An 18,778-nucleotide genomic window follows, 5' to 3' on the forward strand; every position below is an offset into this window, starting at 1 on the left:
TGTCTGCCCAATTTTTTTCTGAAGCCTTTAAAGACTTGCCCCCGCCCCTGGTGTTTGTCTGAAATGCTACGATCTCTTTATAGCTGTAAAAAGTAGGTGTGCTTGACATTTTTCTCAGTGGCCTCAAAAAGGAGTCCAAACTGGCATTACCATCAGTGCTGAGTCAGGCAAGACAACTAACAAACCCTCAGCCACTCCTTGAAAAGCTACAAAGTAGTATACATGGTCATTTCTTCACTTTCCCTCTTGAGGGAGAGCTGGGAGTTGGGAATTTTCTCCTGATCCTGACACACTGTGCCAGGGAGGGAAAGTAGTTACAGGAGGTAAAATGTCATAAATCTGCCTAAACACTTACTGTATCTCTTCTTGGCTTTGTGCTTGTCTGGGGTGATGCAAGCTATTATCTGACTTCTGGTGTTTTCACAAAGGAAATTTGGCCTATACACTGTTGTCTTCACCGAGGAACAATGGTTTAGGGATTCCTCTTCTGCCATCTTGCTGATGTTACTCTTGAGTCATGCTCATCATTAAATCATGCATCTTCTTGGGGAATTTTCTAGAGTTTTTTACACCAGCAATCACATCTCCTAAGGGGAAAAATCCACTGAACCAAAATTGTATCCTCCTTCACACTGGCGTCTTTTTCTGCAATACTCTGTGGAAGGCAGCCTTCACTTGAGCATTCCTTAGACTGTAGACAAGGGGGTTCAGCAATGGGTTGAAGAGAGTGTAAAACAGGAAAAGGATTTTCAGCTGCTCCTCTCGTGACTACTGTCAGGGACCAAGTAAACCATTATGGCGATGCCAAAGTAGAACCCAACCACACAGAGGTGGGAGGAGACCATGCTTCACATTGTCCACTTTTTCTGCAATACTCCGCGGAAGGCAGCCTCCACTTGAGCATTCCTTAGACTGTAGACAAGGGGGTTCAGCAATGGGTTGAAGAGAGTGTAACACAGGAAAAGGATTTTCAGCTGCTCCTCTCATCGACTATTGCCAGGGACCAAGTAAACGATCACGGCGATGCCAAAGTAGAACCCAACCACACAGAGGTGGGAGGAGCAGGTGGAAAAGGCTTTCTTGCAGCCCTCTTTTGACTGGATCTTCAGGATGGCCCAGAGGATGCTCACATAGGAAACCAGCATCAGGGAAAGGGGTCCAACTAAGATAAACACACCATGAGCAAAGAGGAACATTTCATTGATCCAGATTTCACCACAGGTCACTTTGAGGACAGATCGGGTTTCACAGAAGAAGTGGTTCACCTTCTGGGGCCCACAGAAGGGCGACCTTAGAAAGAGACTTACTTGTACTAAGGCCAGTGAAAATCCACATGCCCAGCAAGTGATGGCCAGGAACGTGCACACTCTCTAGTTCATGATGACAGTGTACTGTAGGAGATAGCAGATTGCCACATACCAGTCATAGGACATCACCACCAAAATCAGGCACTCTATGGAAGCAAAACTCAAATTAAAAATCATCTGCATAGTGCATGAGACAAATGAGACAGTTGTTTTGTGTTTCACTAGGTTTGCCAGCAAATTGGGCAAACTGCTGGAAGCATAGGATATGTCAATTATGGCCAGATGAGAAAGGAAGTACATGGGGGAGTGCAGTCTGGGGTCTAGGCAAATGAGTTCCAAGATCATGCCATTTGCCACCAGCTTGAAGGTATATAATAGGAAGAAGATAATGAAGAGGAACAATTCCATGTCTTCACTGAGCTGGAATCCCATCAGGATGAATTATCTGATCCATGATTGGTTGCCTTCCATTCCTAATGACAGTCTATAAAGGACTGAAGTGTGATGGAAAGGTCAGAGCTGGATAACAATGAAAACTGGAGTTATTTATCTGAAATGAATTTGGAGGAAACTTGTGTGCTTGTCCCTATATCACTGAGTTTTTTCCTGCAATGTTTCTTTACCTTTTTGTTTTCTTTTTTATTGTGAAGTAATTCAAATTTTCAGATAAGTATCAAGGATTATAAGCAATACTAGTATACCTACACTTTACCAAACTTTTTTATGTTTGCCTTATCATTTACTTTCTCTGTATGAATGTAGTATCAGTTTTCTATAGACCACATAAGACTAAATTGAAACCATATTCACATGCTGATAATTTATTCCTAAACTCTTTTGATTTTTTCAATAACATGAATATTCACTAATCTATTCTCAGTATAATTACTAAAATCAGCAGATGTAACATTAACATAATTCACTATTCTAAATACAGCATTTTCTCTCCTCTGACCAGTGCTGTTGTAGGTTTTCTAAATATCAGATCACAAAAGGAGTACAAATAAGAGATGCGGATCACAATGATGACTTTGTGCTAAATGCTGCATTGAAGGGCTTTATATCTGTTGTCCCAACTGGGCCTCACCAACCCTACGAGAGAATTTTAGTGTCTATTTTACAGATGAGGAAACAAGGCTTATCAAGTTTAATTACCCGAGTTTACCTAACTAGTAAATCCTTCAGTGTATGTATATCATTAGGTAAAAAATCAAATCATTGTACCCAATAATAAATAAACACATTTACTTCAGGAAAATAAAAAGGTATCTGTTGAAAAGAAAATAATATAGCATTTTCTGCCCATGTAGTCTAAGTTTCAAATTCAATATCACATACCCTACTCATTCCCTCTAATCTTAAATAGTTAGATTTTATTTCCTTGACACTGATATTTTTGAAGAGTATGAGCTCTTGGTTTTTTTTTTTTTTGGCGGTACACGGGCCTGTCACTGCTGTGGCCTCTCCCGTTGTGGAGCACAGGTTCTGGACACACAGGCCCAGCAGCCATGGCTCACGGGCCCAGCCGCTCTGTGGCACGTGGGATCCTCCTGGACCGAGGCACGAACCCGCACCCCCCGCATTGGCAGGAGGACTCCCAACCACTGCGCCACCAGGGAAGCCCCCATATGAGATGTTAACATCAAGTTTTCTAAGTATCTTAGAAAAACATAAAATTTGATAAAACATTAAAGAGATAATACTTACATGAAACATAAGGCCACAGGTGATGATTGTTAAAAATTTGTACATACAGGGCTTCCCTGGTGGTGCAGTGGTTGGGAGTCCGCCTGCAGATGCAGGGGACGCGGGTTCGTGCCCCGGTCTGGGAAGATCCGACATGCCGCGGAGCAGCTGGGCCCGTGAGCCATGGCCGCTGGGCCTGCGCGTCCGGAGCCTGTGCTCCGCAACAGGAGAGGCCACAGAAGTGAGAGGCCCGCGTACCGCAAAAAAAAAAAAAAAAAAAAAAAAAAAAAAAAAAAAATTTGTACATACAGTTTCCCCTTATTCACAGTACATATATTTTCACATATATAATTAAAATTATGAATATTGTGTACCTATTTCTTTTATTTAGAATAACATCATGTACATTTTCCATGTCAAATATTTCTTTGTAATACACTTTAAACATTTGTACACTATTTTGTTGCATATATTTTATTCAGTATATTACCTTCTAACTAGGTTGTGTAAAATATAATGCTACAGTGACTAAATTTTATAAATATATTTTTGTGTATATTTTATTGTTTTTTTTGTACTGAATTCCAGGATATGGAAGTTCTCGGTCAAATCTATTTCTTCCTTCCTTCCTCCCTCCCTTACTTCCTTCTATCCTTCCATGCTTCCTTTCATTCTTCCTTTCTACCTACCTACCTACTTATCTATCTTTCTGTCCGCCTATCTATTTTAAGACAGCCTAAATAAAATGTATCCTTTCCAACAGAGTCCATAAAATAACAGCAGCCCAGGAAGCAAAGGTCTGAGTGATCAGTATATGCAATTCTCTACCCAGGCAGTCCTGTAACTGAGCTAGGGAGCTTTAAGCTATTTCTCCAACTCTAGTCAGTGGAATTGGCACTCATTCTATCCTATTTTGTGGTAGGACAAATATTTCTAGCAAAACAGAAATCCCAAGTCTAATAATTATCCATATTAGATGAGCCTAGGAAAGTTTCAGTAAGAAATAACTAAATTGCAAAACTTATCTCTTACACTGTTTCAGCAAGGAAAAGAGTTTACTATAAATGTTACCAGAATTCTGTTTTCCAATATCAGTATATTTATCCATTAGGTAATATAAAGTTCTTTTGGCCATGTCAGCATCTTACCAGAGATAATGCCTGCATATAATGCCTCTAGTACTTCCAGTACGAGAGTACTGGAGATACTTCCAGATTATTCTCAAACAATAGAGTTGGGCTACTATGAATGACCACCACTACCACATTGGGAAGTGACGACAAGAAAGATGTGAGCAATGGAAGGCCCCTGCCATAGCTCAACATTCAGAAGCTCCAGGAGCTGGGGTGTGGGTAGTCATAAATGTACTATAATACATTTAGTAATATAAATACAATAATATATAGTCATTAGATAACATTATATATGCAATTTTTATGCATGCAAGAACTCATAAAATATGCCCCTAAGAGATATTCTGAAAAAAATTATTTCTCAGCCAATCATAAAATACAGACATAGTGCTAACAGGACCATTGTGCAGCATTATATTCATTTAAATAGAGAAAGAACAGTCAAAATTGTGGGCATGACAGTTGCTTAAAAGACTGTAAATAGCACAAATCTTGACAATGTAAAAATAGTATTACAAAAACCAAGAAAATCAGCTGTTATGGGAGGAGAATTATGAGGAATCATAAGAAAACAAATCCTCCCATTTTTGAAGTGGAAAGTTAAAAATCCAGGGTCCAAATTTGAAGTATGTAGTTTATAAATATTAAGATTTAGATTTCAGTTTCTGGCAAGACTACATACCCTACACCGTACTCTTCTGTGAAAAATAACTAAACCTATTCTTGAGCTAAGACAGTCTGGATTCAACTATCCTTCCTGAATGAAATTCTAAGATTTCATTTTACACAGTAAAGAAGTGATCCCAGAAAGAAAGTTCACATTGTAAAAAGAAAGATCAAAGAGAGCAGCACATACATTTGTAAAACTAAGCAGATATTAACTGTACAAAGAATACTGGGCAATGTCCTCTGGTGCCTAGAACAAGGTGAACTAAATACATAACAATAGCATATACGTTGGGAAGAAGCTGATGGGATTTAAAAGGTTCTAATTTCCAAGCATTTTGACAGAAAATTGTAACTACTGACTTTCATTAGCCTTTTTTTCCACTCAATATTAATTACTCATTGTACTGATAAATTTGGCCCATTAGCAGGTATATATTCCCAGACATAAAATTAAAGCTTCTGCTTTTTTAAAAAAATAAAGTATGGGATTGAAAACTGTCATTAACTGAGAAATTAAATGTCTTTACAGACCAATATGATAAAATTACATCGGAGTAAGATCAAGAAAACATTAACTCCATGGAGGGACATTGGTAAAAAAAAAAAAAAAAAAAAAGAATAGAAAAATCAGAAGTATTTCTCTCTAAGAAAGCAATGTATAAAATGGAAAACCCTGTCAAAATAAACCTCTTTGGAATTCTGGAATCTAATCGAAAGCTATAGCAGCCAGAGGCATGCTTAATATGGAAAACAAACAAACAAACGTGAAAATCAGTGGAAGAGATTTGTAGCATTTCTACTTACCCTGATACCATCCCCCACTCCCTAGCTCAGGAGCAGCCATGAAGAAGACAGTCTGCACTTCTGCTGTGCAGTCAGTACTAGAAGGAGCAGAATACATTTTATACTCACAGAATTACGGATGTTTGATTTGACCTGTCTGGTGACTCCCTGAAGGATCCACTCAAAGGACTTGACTTTACTTTGACTAATTCAAAACTTGCCCAGGGCTGAGGCAGCTCCCCAGAAGGCAATTGTTGAAAGCATTTAAAGGCAAAAGTGTTAGCTGCTGCCACGTGACACAAAGAATAAAAGTTGCGGTAAACAACAGACTAACTCGAAAGCCTGAGTGGAAAGATTGGAAATAAGATGATTTGGAAAATAGGTGATTTGAATAGCTCCAAGATATTGCTGGGAAACTAGAAGGCTCCACACATGACCAGGGCTGGGACAATGCTCAGAAGGGATCTGAAAAGGTCCTGATCTCTAGCCTCTGTCTAAACTTCAGACTCTGTACAGAAAGGAAATTGCCTGAGTTGTAAATGACCTGGATGAGGGATGAAGGCATGTCCTGACACATAAAAAGAGGCTTTTACAAAAATATGAAAGGAGGTTGAAAACACCTATAGAGCTGCTGAATAATGTGCATATAAAACAGTCAGTATGCTTGCTGCCTCATTAGATTACCAGAGCCTGAAATACCCTCATAAGATCTGGTTCTTTATCAGGGGATCATGGAGTAGGGTGAAGAAAAACAAAAATTCAAAACCTCAAAACAGAGAGAAGGATGGAAAATCAAATTAATTTCAAATAATATTAATAAAACTCTCCTATTCGAAATGTGTTTTAAAAAACCAATATTCAAACACAAAGCAGTTTAGTGCCAAAGATGTACAATGTAAACAATGGAACCTTATATTCACTCAAGATGAAACTGAATGTCTAGAACAATCTTACAATGAATGTAATGTAAGCATGATTAGAAGTTCCAGTAGATCAGTGAAAGTATTGTATTTACTAAAATTTCCAATAAATTATAAGCAGTAAAGGAAGAGGGAATGAAAAAACAGTCACTGCACATGAAAAATGAATCTATGAGACATCCTGGAAATAAGTAGTCACTCATCTTTTCAAACTCAATAAGGAGGATAAAATACTGGTGATTAAAAGAGGGAAATAGGACTTCCCTGGTGGTGCAGTGGTTAAGAATCTGCCTGCCAATGCAGGGGACATAGGTTCCAGCCCTCGTCCGGGAAGATCTCACATGCCGTGGAGCAACTAAGCCCGTGCACCACAATTACTGAGCCTGTGCTATAGAGCCCGCGTGCCGCAACTACTGAAGCCCACATGCCTAGAGCCCGTGCTCTGCAACATGAGAAGCCACTGTGAGGAGAAGCCTGTGCACCGCAACAAAGAGTGGCCCCTGCTCGCCGCAACTAGAGAAAGCCTGCATGCAACAATGAAGACCCAACACAGCCATAAATAAATAAATAAATAAATAAATAAATAAATAAATAAATAAATTTTTAAAATAAAAGAGGGAAATAATGCATTGAAAGAGTATATTTAAGAATCTACCTAGATCGCAACATATACAGACAGGGATAAATTCCTTTTTTGGATATTTTATTTTATTCATTTATTTTTCTTCTAGTTGTATGTAGTTATAATTGACATACAACACTTTATAAGTTTAAGGTGTACAGCATAATGATTTGACTTACATACATTGTGAAATGACCACGATAAGTGTAATAAAAATCCATCATCTCATATACATAAAAAATAAAAGAAAAAATATTTTTTCCTCGTGAGAACTTTGGGATTTACTCTCTTAACAACTTTCATATATAACCTACAGCAGTGTTAACAGTATACATCATGTTGTACATCACATCCCTAGTACTTACTTATCTTATAACTGAAAGTTTGTACCTTTGGACCACTTCTTCCAAGTCTCTCTTGACTACTCCCCACCTCTGTTCCTACAAATCTGATCTCTTTTTCTTTAAGTTTAGTTTTCTTGTTTGTTATTTGAAGTAAAATTGACCTGTAACACTAAGTTAGTGGCAGGTGTACAACAGAGGGATGAATTCTTGAAAATTCAGTTTACAGGCATGAATGACAGATTGAGAGGCTAAATATAAATAAGATAAAATTTCCAGAGACAGATAGTAAGGGATATGATAAAGAAGTAATATTTGAAGAATATTGGAACACCAAAAATGTTCCAAATTGAACAAAGACCAAACTTAGTCTCCAAATTGATAAAAATGCATTCTAAAGAGTACAGTAAAGGTAAATGCACCCATAAGGACACTGAAGAACTTCTGATAATTGAAGATAAAATAAATCTTTAGATCAAATATTTGAGTTAAGATAGACTAAAAAATAAATTCTCAATAAATATAAATTAACAAATGTTTGTTTTTTTCCCCTTTAAAAAAATTGTTTCCTAGGGCTGCCATAACAAATTAAAGTCTTAGTTTTTTGTTTCGTAAGTTTTGTAATATTTACTAAAAGCTGTAATTTCATTTGTCTCTTAAAGTGTTTTGGTGCACTACTGTCCCAAGATCTAAAGTAAATATTAAAAATCACCAAAGGAAAAAAAAGTGTCTACAGAGGATCAACAGTTTCACTGACAGCAGATTTCTTATCAGCAGCACAAGATCTGAAGACAGTAAGGTACTATCTTTAACGTACCAAGAGGCAGAGAAGCTCTCAATCAAGAATTTTGTAACTGCAGGAATTCTCTTCAAGGAATAAGAACAAGAGATTTTTCATATATAAATTATAAAAGTTTAGAACCTATAGCTCTTTAGTATACTAATAAAGATTATTCCCTAATAGGGCAGAAGTGAATTCAGAATTAATCAAACACATACAAACAGTATTCAACAATGTAATAAAATATGACCTTATATTTAATAACTTATGACATATAAAATAATTTTGATGTTTAAAAAGGATAAAAGAAAAATTTGAAAAACATAAATGAAGCAAGAGGTATTTGAAAGTGAAGAGTGCTAAATTCTTGAAGAGACTCAAAATACTGAATGATTTTAAATTTATTACAATGAATTATTCATTTTGATGTCAGCACTTCAAGTATACCATCAATCAAAAATGACATAGAATTTATGATTTTCAAAATTACAGTGCAAACAAATGAAATGTTGAAGCATTATCAATCAAAAAAGTAGAAGGCAAAAAACAGAAAAAGAGAAGCAAACAAAAGGTTGATATTCAGAAAACACAAAATATAATGATGTAAATAAGTCTATGTATCCATTAATGTATTAAATGTAAATGAATTATATTTACCCATCAAAAGATAGAGATTATCATATCAGATTAAAAACAGAAAATCCAATTAGAAACCCACAGATAATATAATACTCAGTGGTGAAAAGCTGAAAGCCTTCCCACTAAAATCTAACAAGACAAGGATGCCCGCTCTCACCTCTTCTATTCAACATAGTATTGGAAGTCCTAGCCACAGCAGCAGACACGAAGAAGAAATAAAAGGTATCCAAATTGGAAGGGAAGAGGTAAAACTGTCATTATATGAAGATATGATACTATCAATATATATAGAAAACCCTAAAGACTCCACACAAAAACTACTAGAACTGAGAAATGAATTCAGGAAGGTAGAAGTATACAAGAGTAACATACAGAAATTTGCTGCATTTCTTTACACTAACAATGAAATATGAGAAAAAGAATGGGGAAAAAATGCCTTTTAAAATCACACCCACCAAAATAAAATACTTAGGAATAAACCTGACCAAGGAGGTGAAAGATTTATACAATGAGAACTATAAAATATTAATAAAGGAAATTGAAGATGATTTAAAGAAATGGAAAGATATCCTATGCTCTTGTATTGGAAGAATTAATATTGTTAAAATGGCCATACTATCCAAAGCAATCTACAGATTTAATGCGATCCCTATCAAATTATCCATGACATTTTTCACAGAACTAGAACAAATAATCCTAAAATATGTATGGAACCATAAAAGATGCAGAATTGCCAAGGCAATCCTGAAGAAAAAGAACAAATCAGGAGGTATAACACTACCAGACTTCAGACAATACTACAAAGCTACAGTAATCAAAACAGCATGGTATTGACACAAAAACCTGCCATATGGATCAATGGGACAGAATAGAGAGACCAGAAATAAACCCACACACCTACGGTCAATTAATCTCTGACAAAGGAGGCAAGAATATACAATGGGAAAAAGACAGTCTCTTCAGCAAGTGGTGTTGGGAAAGTTGGACAGCTACATGTAAATCAATGAAATTAGAACACACCCTCTCACCATACACAAAAATAAACTCAAAATGGCTTAAAGACTTAAAGATAAGACATGATACCATAAAACTCCTAGAAGAGATCATAGGCAAAACTTTCTCTGATCAGAAATCATACCAATGTTTTCTTAGGTCAGTCTTTCAAGGCAACAGAAAAAGAAAAATAAAGAAACAAATGGGACCTAATCAAACTTACAGGCTTTTGCACAGCAAAGGCAACCATAAACAAAATGAAAGGCAACCTACAGAATGGGAGAAAATATATGCAAACAAAACAACCAACAAGGGCTTAATTTCCAAAATACACAAACAGCTCATACAACTCAACAACAAAAAAACCAGACAACCCAATCAAAAAATGGGCAGAAGACCTAAATAGACATTTCTCCAAAGAAGAAATACAGATGGCCAATAGGCACATGAAAAGATGCTCAACATTGCTAACTGTTAGGGAAATGCAAATCAAAACTACAATGAGGTATCACTTCATACTGGTCAGAATGGCCATCACTAAAAAGTCTACAAATAACAAATTCTGGAGGGGGTGTGGAGAAAAGGGAACCCTCCTACACTGTTGGTGGGAATGTAATTTGGTGCAGCCACTATGGAAAACAGTATGGAGGCTCCTCAGAACACTAAATATAGAATTACCATATGATCCAGCAATCCCACTTCTGAGCATATATTCAGACAAAACTATAATTCAAAAAGATACATGCACCCCTATGTTCATAGCGGCACAATTCACAATAGCCAAGACATGGAAATGACTTAAATGTCCACTGATAGATGAATGGATAAAGAAGATGTGGTATATATACAATGGAATACTACTCAGCCATAAAAAAGAACAAAATAATGTCATTTGCAGCAACATGAATACAACTAGAGATTATCATGCTAAGTGAAGTAAGTCAGTAAGAGAAAGACACCCTCTCCAGTATTTATTGTTTGTAGATTTTTTTATTATGGCCATTGTGAATGGTGTGAGGTGATACCTCATTGTAGTTTTGATTGGCATTTCTCTGATAGTGATGTTGAGCATCTTTTCATGTACCTCTTGGCCATCTGTACATCTTCTTTGGAGAAATGTCTATTTATTTAGATCTTCTGTCAATTTTTTGATTGGGTTGTTTGTTTCTTTGATATTGAGCTGCATGAGCTGTTTGTATATTTTGGAGATTAAAGGAATCCTCCTACACTGTTAGTGGGAATGTAAATTGGTACAGCCACTCTGGAGAACAGTATGGACGTTCCTGAAAAAACTAAAAATAGAGCTACCATATGATCCAGCAATCCCACTCCTGGGCATATATCCAGAGAAAACCATAATTCAAAAAGATACATGTACCTCAATGTTCACTGCAGCATTATTTACAATAGCCAAGACATGGAAGCAACCTAAATGTCCATTGCTGGAGGAATAGATAAAGATGCAGTATATATATACAATGGACTATTACTCAGCCATAAAATAATAACATTTGCAGCAACATGGATGGACCCAGAGATTGTCATACTAAGCAAAGTAAGCCAGACAAAGACATATATCATATGATATTGCTTATATGTGGAATCTAAAAAAATGGTACAAATGAACCTATTTACAAAACAGAAATAGAGTTACAGATGTAGAAAACAAACTTATGGTCACCAAAGGGGAAAGGGAGGACAGAAGGGATAAATTGGGAGATTGGGATTGACATATACACATTACTATATATAAAATAGATAACTAATAAGAACCTTCTGTATAGCACAGGGAACTCTAGTCAATACTCTGTAATGACCTATATGGGAATAGAATCTAAAAAAGAGTGTGTATATGTATATGTATAACTGATTCACTTTTAGCAGAAACTAACACAACATTGTAAATCAACTATACCTCAATTAAAATTTTTAAAATAAAATGAGAGAACCCCAGTGGGAAGGTGAGAACACCAAATTACTCCTCTCTGCCAGCCCCTAATAGGTGTGTGATTTATTTCTAATATAAGAAAAGCTGTTTTCTTTATAAAAAGAAAAAAAAAAAAAGAACTAGCTGGCAATAAGACAAGAAGATGAAATAGAAGGGCTAGGATTTAAAATGGAAAATAGAATTATTGACAACACACTTGTGTATGTTAAAAATAAAATCTCTATAGATGACCTATTATTACAAATATCCAAAATCTGGGTTCAAGAATGATGTACAAAATGGGCGGGCATAGGTACCTTGTTTATGCAATGCACACTTTGTAAACATTGCAAATCTCTCCAAATTGTTCTATTGGTTCAATAAAATCAAAATCAGAATCCACGGAGGTTTGTTCATGTATAGAAATTGAGAATCTTATTATAAATTTCATATGAAATTACAAAAGATCGAGAAGAGACAAGGCAATCTTAAAGAAGAATGAAGAATGAAGTAAAAGCCTGAATCGTCCGATATATACACGCAAACGGAGCCTCCATGTTTTTTATCTGCCTTTACGCCCACGTAGGATGCGGTCTATACTATGGATCCTACGCCTTTCAGGAAACATGAAACATTGGAATTATCCTACAACTTATAGTCATAGCCACCGCATTCATAGGCTACATCCTACCCTGAGGACAAATATCATTCTGAGGCACAACTGTTATCGCAAATCTACTCTCAGCAATCCCATATATCAGCACCACTCTCGTCGAAGGAATCTGAGGTGGCTTTTCCGTAGATAAGGCAACACTAACACAATTCTTTGCCTTCCACTTTATTCTCCCTTTCATCATCACAGCACTAGCAGCCGTCCACCTATTATTCCTTCACGAAACAGGATCAACAACCCCACAGGAATTCCATCTCATACAGACAAAATCCCATTCCACCCTTATTATACAATCAAGGACATCTTGGGCGCCTTACTATTAATCTTATCTTCACTAATATTAGCCCTATCCTCACCCGACTTGCTAGGAGATCCTGACAACTACACCCCAGCAAACCCACTCAGCCCGCCAACACATATCAAACCAGAATATTTTCTATTCATATATGCAATTCTACGATCAATCCCCAACAAGCTAGGAGGAGTCTTGGCCCTGCTACTCTCAATCCTAATCTTGGCATTTATTCCAATACTCCACACATCTAAACAACGAAGAGTACTAGTGGCAGATTTACTAACACTAACATGGATCGGAGGATAGCCTGTGGAATATTCATGTATAGCTCTTGGACAACTTGCGTCCATCTTATATTTTCTCTTAATTCTAGTGTTACTACCAATGACTAGTCTCATTGAAAACAAGTTCCTAAAATGAAGAGTCTTTGTAGTGTAACACAATAACCTGGTCTTGTAAACCAGAAAAGGAGAACAACATATCTCCCTGAGACTCAAGGAAGAAGTACTATGCTTCACCGCCAGCATCCAAAGCTGAAATTCTATATAAACTATTCCCTGAAAAAGATATAAGACATTCACAAAACTGCAGTACTATGTCAGTACTAAAAATAATTCATTTTACTACATACATGCTATGTATGCCGTACATACTTCTACTGCCACATAACTGCAATAATGTCTCTCTCTCTCGTATATGTGTACATGTACATTATATGTGTAATCGTATATTAAATTATCTGCTCCATGCTTAATAGGCATGCACATTATGTCATTGATATTACATAGTACATATACATTATTGATCGCACATAGTACACTAAGTTAAATTGGTCTAAGTCAACATGTTTGATAATCCTGTCCATTAGATCACGAGCTTAATCACCAGGCCACGTGAAACCATCAACCCACGTGAAACCATCAACCCGCTCGGCAGGTGTTCCTCTTCTCGCTCCGGGCCCATAGCTTGTGGGGATTTCTATTGATTAACTTTATCAGACATCTAGTTCTTACTTCAGGGCCATCTCACCTAAAATCGCCCACTGTTTCCCCTTAAATAAGACATCTCGATGGACTAATGACTAATCGGCCCATGCTCACACATAACTGCGATTTCATACATTTGGTATCTTTTATTTTGGGGGGGGAAATTGCTTGGACTCAACTATGACCTTAAAAGGTCTTAACACAATCCAGCAAATTGTAGCTGGACTTGTATTTGTTATTTGGCTAGAGCAACCTACGTTGTGCAATCAGTTAATGGTCACAGGACATAGCACTTTACTATTCCCCCCCGGCTTAAAATAATTATATATCATAATGAATGAACCTCAACCCCCCTCCTATCATACCAAGGAACTACTTAGATATTCACCCCCCATATAGACAGAATTCCCCCTAGATTCACCAACCATCCTACAGAAAATCTAATACTAAATCTGACATACAACCATACAAACATCACCTACGTGCAGCAAGTTAATGTAGCTTAAACATCTCATAAAGCAAGACACTGAAAATGTCTAGATGGGCTCACCAGCCCCGTGAACATAAAGGTTCGGTCGCAGCCTTTCTATTAGTTTTTAATAGAATTACACATGCAAGTATCCACATCCTGGTGAGAATGCCCTCTAAATCACTAGGATTAAAAGGAGCAGGTATCAGGCACACCACACTGGCAGCTCATAACACCTTGCTCAACCACATCTCCACGGGAGACAGCAGTGATAAAAATTAAGCCATAAACGAAAGTTTGACTAAGCCATATTAATCAGTGTTGGTAAATTTCGTGCCAGCCACCGCGCTCATACGATTGACCCAAATTAATAGAACTACGGCGTAAAGCATGTTAAAGAACCATACAAGATAAAGTTAAACCTTAATTAAGCTGTAAAAAGCCATAACTAAAAGAAAAATAAATTACAAAAGTGACTTTAATAATCTGATCACACGATAGCTAAGACCCAAATTGGGATTAGATACCCCACTATGCTTAGCCCTAAACCCAAATAATCATAAGAACTAGACTATTCGCCAGAGTACTACTAGCAACAGCTTAAAACTCAAAGGACTTGGCGGTGCTTCACACCCCTCTAGAGGAGCCTGCTCTATAACCGATAAACCCTGATCAACCTCACCAACCCTTGCTACTCCAGTCTATATACTGCCATCTTCAGCAAACCCTAAAAAGGAGCAAAAAGCATAATTATGACACATAAAAAGGTTAGGTCAAGGTGTAACCTATGGCACATTGAGATCTACAAGTGTACAGTGCCTTTATGCAGTCAGCCAATGTTGTATTGGGACAAGACCCATGAAATAGCACGGTTAAGTCAGAAATTCAGGAATGTGTACACACATGCTTGCACACATACACACACACATGCACTTGAACCAACACGAAGGCACTGCTGTTTTTAATGAATAATGGTGGATCAATTGGCTATATGGGTAAAAGCTAAAACATGACTTCTACCAACATACTATAAAAAAAATCAAGTAGGTTTCAGATCTAAGCATAAAAGATAAAAACAAGTTTTATAGAATATTAATTAGTGGCTTATAGTGATAATCCCAGAGGGAGCAAAACTTTCTGAAACAGAATTAAACCAGTATTAAAGAAAATATTGATAAAATTAAGAACCTAACTCCTGTTTATTAGAGACATCATTCAGAGAGTAAAAATGAAATCCACAGAATGGAAGGAAATATTTATAACTCATATAACCAATACAGGGCTCATGTTCAGAATATTTAAAGAATTCCTGCACATTTTTAATGAAAAGATAGATAATCCAATTTAAATTAGGAAAAATACTTGAACAAATATTTCATGTGAAAGATCATCCAAATGACCCATGAGCACACTAAAAAATTAAGAGATACTAAACTCTCTAGGTCACCAAAGAGATGGAAATTAAAATGCAAAACACAATGATGGTAAAAATTCAAAAGCTTGAAAGTACAAGGACTTGGCAAAGCTATGGAGCAGGGATACATTACTACTGAGAATGTAATTTTGGAAAACTCTGGAAGTATATACTATTTTTGAAACATATGCATAATAATGACTCATGGATTCCACTTTCAGATATGCCCCAAATAAGTGCATATATATATATAATACACATTTATAGATTTTAAAAAGATTGTATATATATATATATACTGTATATGAATATTATTATGATAATTATAATAACTTTTTTTCCTAACTTCCAGAGAAAAACCTATCATAGCTTATTAAAGAAGAATGAAACAAGTACTTATCTTTTGTGTGCTTGACCTCACAATCCATGTGACCACACAAATATTTATCGCAGGGGCTCCTATAATTAGTTTTGGAAACAAATTATTTAATTTACTTATTAGAAAAATTAATGGTTTTGAGAAACTATTCGACAAGAACAATTGGCGCCTATTTCTCTATACAAAATATTTCTCTAGAAATAAAAAAGTGTGAGTTATAAAAGCAGTCCCAAAGTTATATAATCAATAATGAATTCCATGAAATGTGCTCCAATTACAAAAGTTATGAACATCAATCACTGTTTGTCTTTATAATATGAATGAAATGATATAAATGAGAATTTTTTAAAAATTGTAGTGTAAGATATTCTGACAATCAAGTATTTTGGTGCTAGAATAACTAGCCTTCTACAAACATTTTTAATATTTCTAAACACAAAAATCGCCATATCACATACCTATCCATGTTCAAAATTGCCTGTTTGTGAATACCTTTTCCATTATCAATGAAATAAATCTAAAAATTGGTTACAGTTAAGAGATGCATCTTAATTTGGATTCTTACAGAGCCCAACCCTGGGACAATTATTCAACTACACGTAATTTTTAGGAAGTAATCCTGGAAAATATAAGTAGAGGAGCAGAAAAGGGGGATGAAAAGATAGACACTGAAGGTTGAATGATTAAATACCATAAAATTGTAGTAATTGAAGTTACATACTAATGAGAAAATCTTGAAACCAGTGTAGAATATGTGTCTCAGTGTTAATCCACCTGGGGTGGAAGGGAGCTAGAGTATCTATACCCCAACCAGTATCTGCTATTGGATGAGAGCTTTGAAGTGGGTGGGCCAAGGGGCACCCACAGCATCAGCTACAAAATTCCTGTCTGAACATCACCTCTGAAATCCAAAATTTGATTGGACATAATTAGGCAGAGGAATAGGTGTGTTTTTCTGGTTAAGATTGAAGAGGTTAATTGCCAAAAATTTTTAATAAATATTTTCTAATGAGTTTTAAAAATTATAGTAGCATAGATATTTATCCAGAGTTAACTTAAGGAAAGTTTAATTTTTTAATTTCAAAAGTTGGCTTTACTTATACTTAACCTACTAGCCTCCTTTATATTATGTATCTTGCACCTGAAGGAATTTAATAAAACTTCTCTACTTGGATAAAATATAATCTAAGAGATACTATCTAATATTAGCTCTGTTATTCACCATAAATAATATGAGAAAAATATTTAAGTGTATCAGTATGTTTTAAGAATGACGTAGCAAATCTATGTAAATGAACTAAAGTTTCTGGCTGGTTTATCACATGAAAAGTGTTCAGCAGATTTTCAACAAGAGGAAGGCACATTTAGGGTGGAACATAGATTATATAATGTGTACAAAGTTCACTTTCAGGCGCACTCATCAAGGAAGACAGTCATCCTTCAAAGCCTGAAACTGCAGAGAAGTCTAATTTTTAATCATTGCCACTGGGGTAAACAAATAGAAAATCAGACACTGATTTCAAATATGAATGAGCCCTTAATTAAAAATCAAATGGGCAACTATAGCATATATCAGGCATTGATCGACTAACTTCTTAAAGTATACCAATCTCTATCTCTTTTGTGTACCAGGGAGAATAAACCAGGGATTTTTCTATTGAATGATAGTTTATGAGGCTCTCAAGTAGCTTGGGTCAGTCAGCTAGTAAAAATGACTCCAAGGGCTTGTTTCAGTGCATGTCTCTAACTTCCAAGTTTCAGGTACTAATTTTACAATTAATGGTAGCATAAACATCAAATGTTCTTAATGTCAGCACAAACATTAAAAGCCTCCATGGTGGCTGCTGGTTTAACTGCTAGTTCTGGTCGGTCCTCCTGTTCTGAGTTGTCTGCTTAGGGACTTAGCAACTTAGTTTAATGTAGAATCTGCCTTCTACACAAACTCATATATTTACAGATAAATCAAATCTCCAGTAGCTTCTGTTATCTTACAAACTGCAGTACCCTGACAACCCTGCCTGATTCTTTGGCTCCCAGACCTGTGCTCTCAAGTGTCTGTCTTTCTTCATTGTCTATCTTGGGAGCTCCCAGTTATCTGACATTAACTTCGAAGTCCAGCTCCCAATAGATTCAATATCTCTAAAATTCATTCTATATTTCAGGCATGCTGTCATTATAGGTTAAAAGAATACATTTATCACATTGTACATTATGTAAGAATATATCTTAGAAGAGATTCAGTTAATATATTTAAAATTCTACAAATTTTATGTATACTTAGAAAGGTTTATTTAGTAAGAAAATAATAAACAGAATTAATAAATATTATATTACAAGATGATCATCAGAGGGCTTTATATTTATTGGTCCTAGAACATTTCCCAGCCTACCTCATATCTACAAGAATAATCACTGCTTTCCCAATGAAACTCTTTGGTCCAACACCTCCTACTAGCTCAGTGGACTCTGATGGCTTATAAACTCTGGTCAGGGCTACCTAGAATGCCTTTCCAGTAGTTTCCTGTTAGTGGAACATCAATTCTTGGCTTTTACACAGCAGAATTCGGATTAATATGAATATGAAAACCCTGTTAGCCTCATAAATAGTAACTTGAATCTTAAGCATTAGAATGCTGAAATATGGATGAAAATAACCAAATTACTACAGTTTAGAGGAAGGTATTAGAAATCCTATGCCTCATTGTAAATTACAGACACTGACAGGATTCTCTTGATTTTCTTTTTGCATTTGGTAAGACTT

The 18,778-nt window shown here is 36.0% G+C and overlaps 1 pseudogene; it reads right to left on the reverse strand.

Annotated features, from left to right (window-relative positions):
* Window positions 1-848: 848 nt before the first annotated feature.
* Window positions 849-1,778, reverse strand: LOC102996687 (olfactory receptor 2A2-like; annotated as a pseudogene).
* Between the last annotated feature and the right edge of the window lie 17,000 nt (window positions 1,779-18,778).

This window comes from Physeter macrocephalus, chromosome 5, assembly GCF_002837175.3.
Source record: "Physeter macrocephalus isolate SW-GA chromosome 5, ASM283717v5, whole genome shotgun sequence".
NCBI classification, from domain to species: domain Eukaryota; kingdom Metazoa; phylum Chordata; class Mammalia; order Artiodactyla; family Physeteridae; genus Physeter; species Physeter macrocephalus.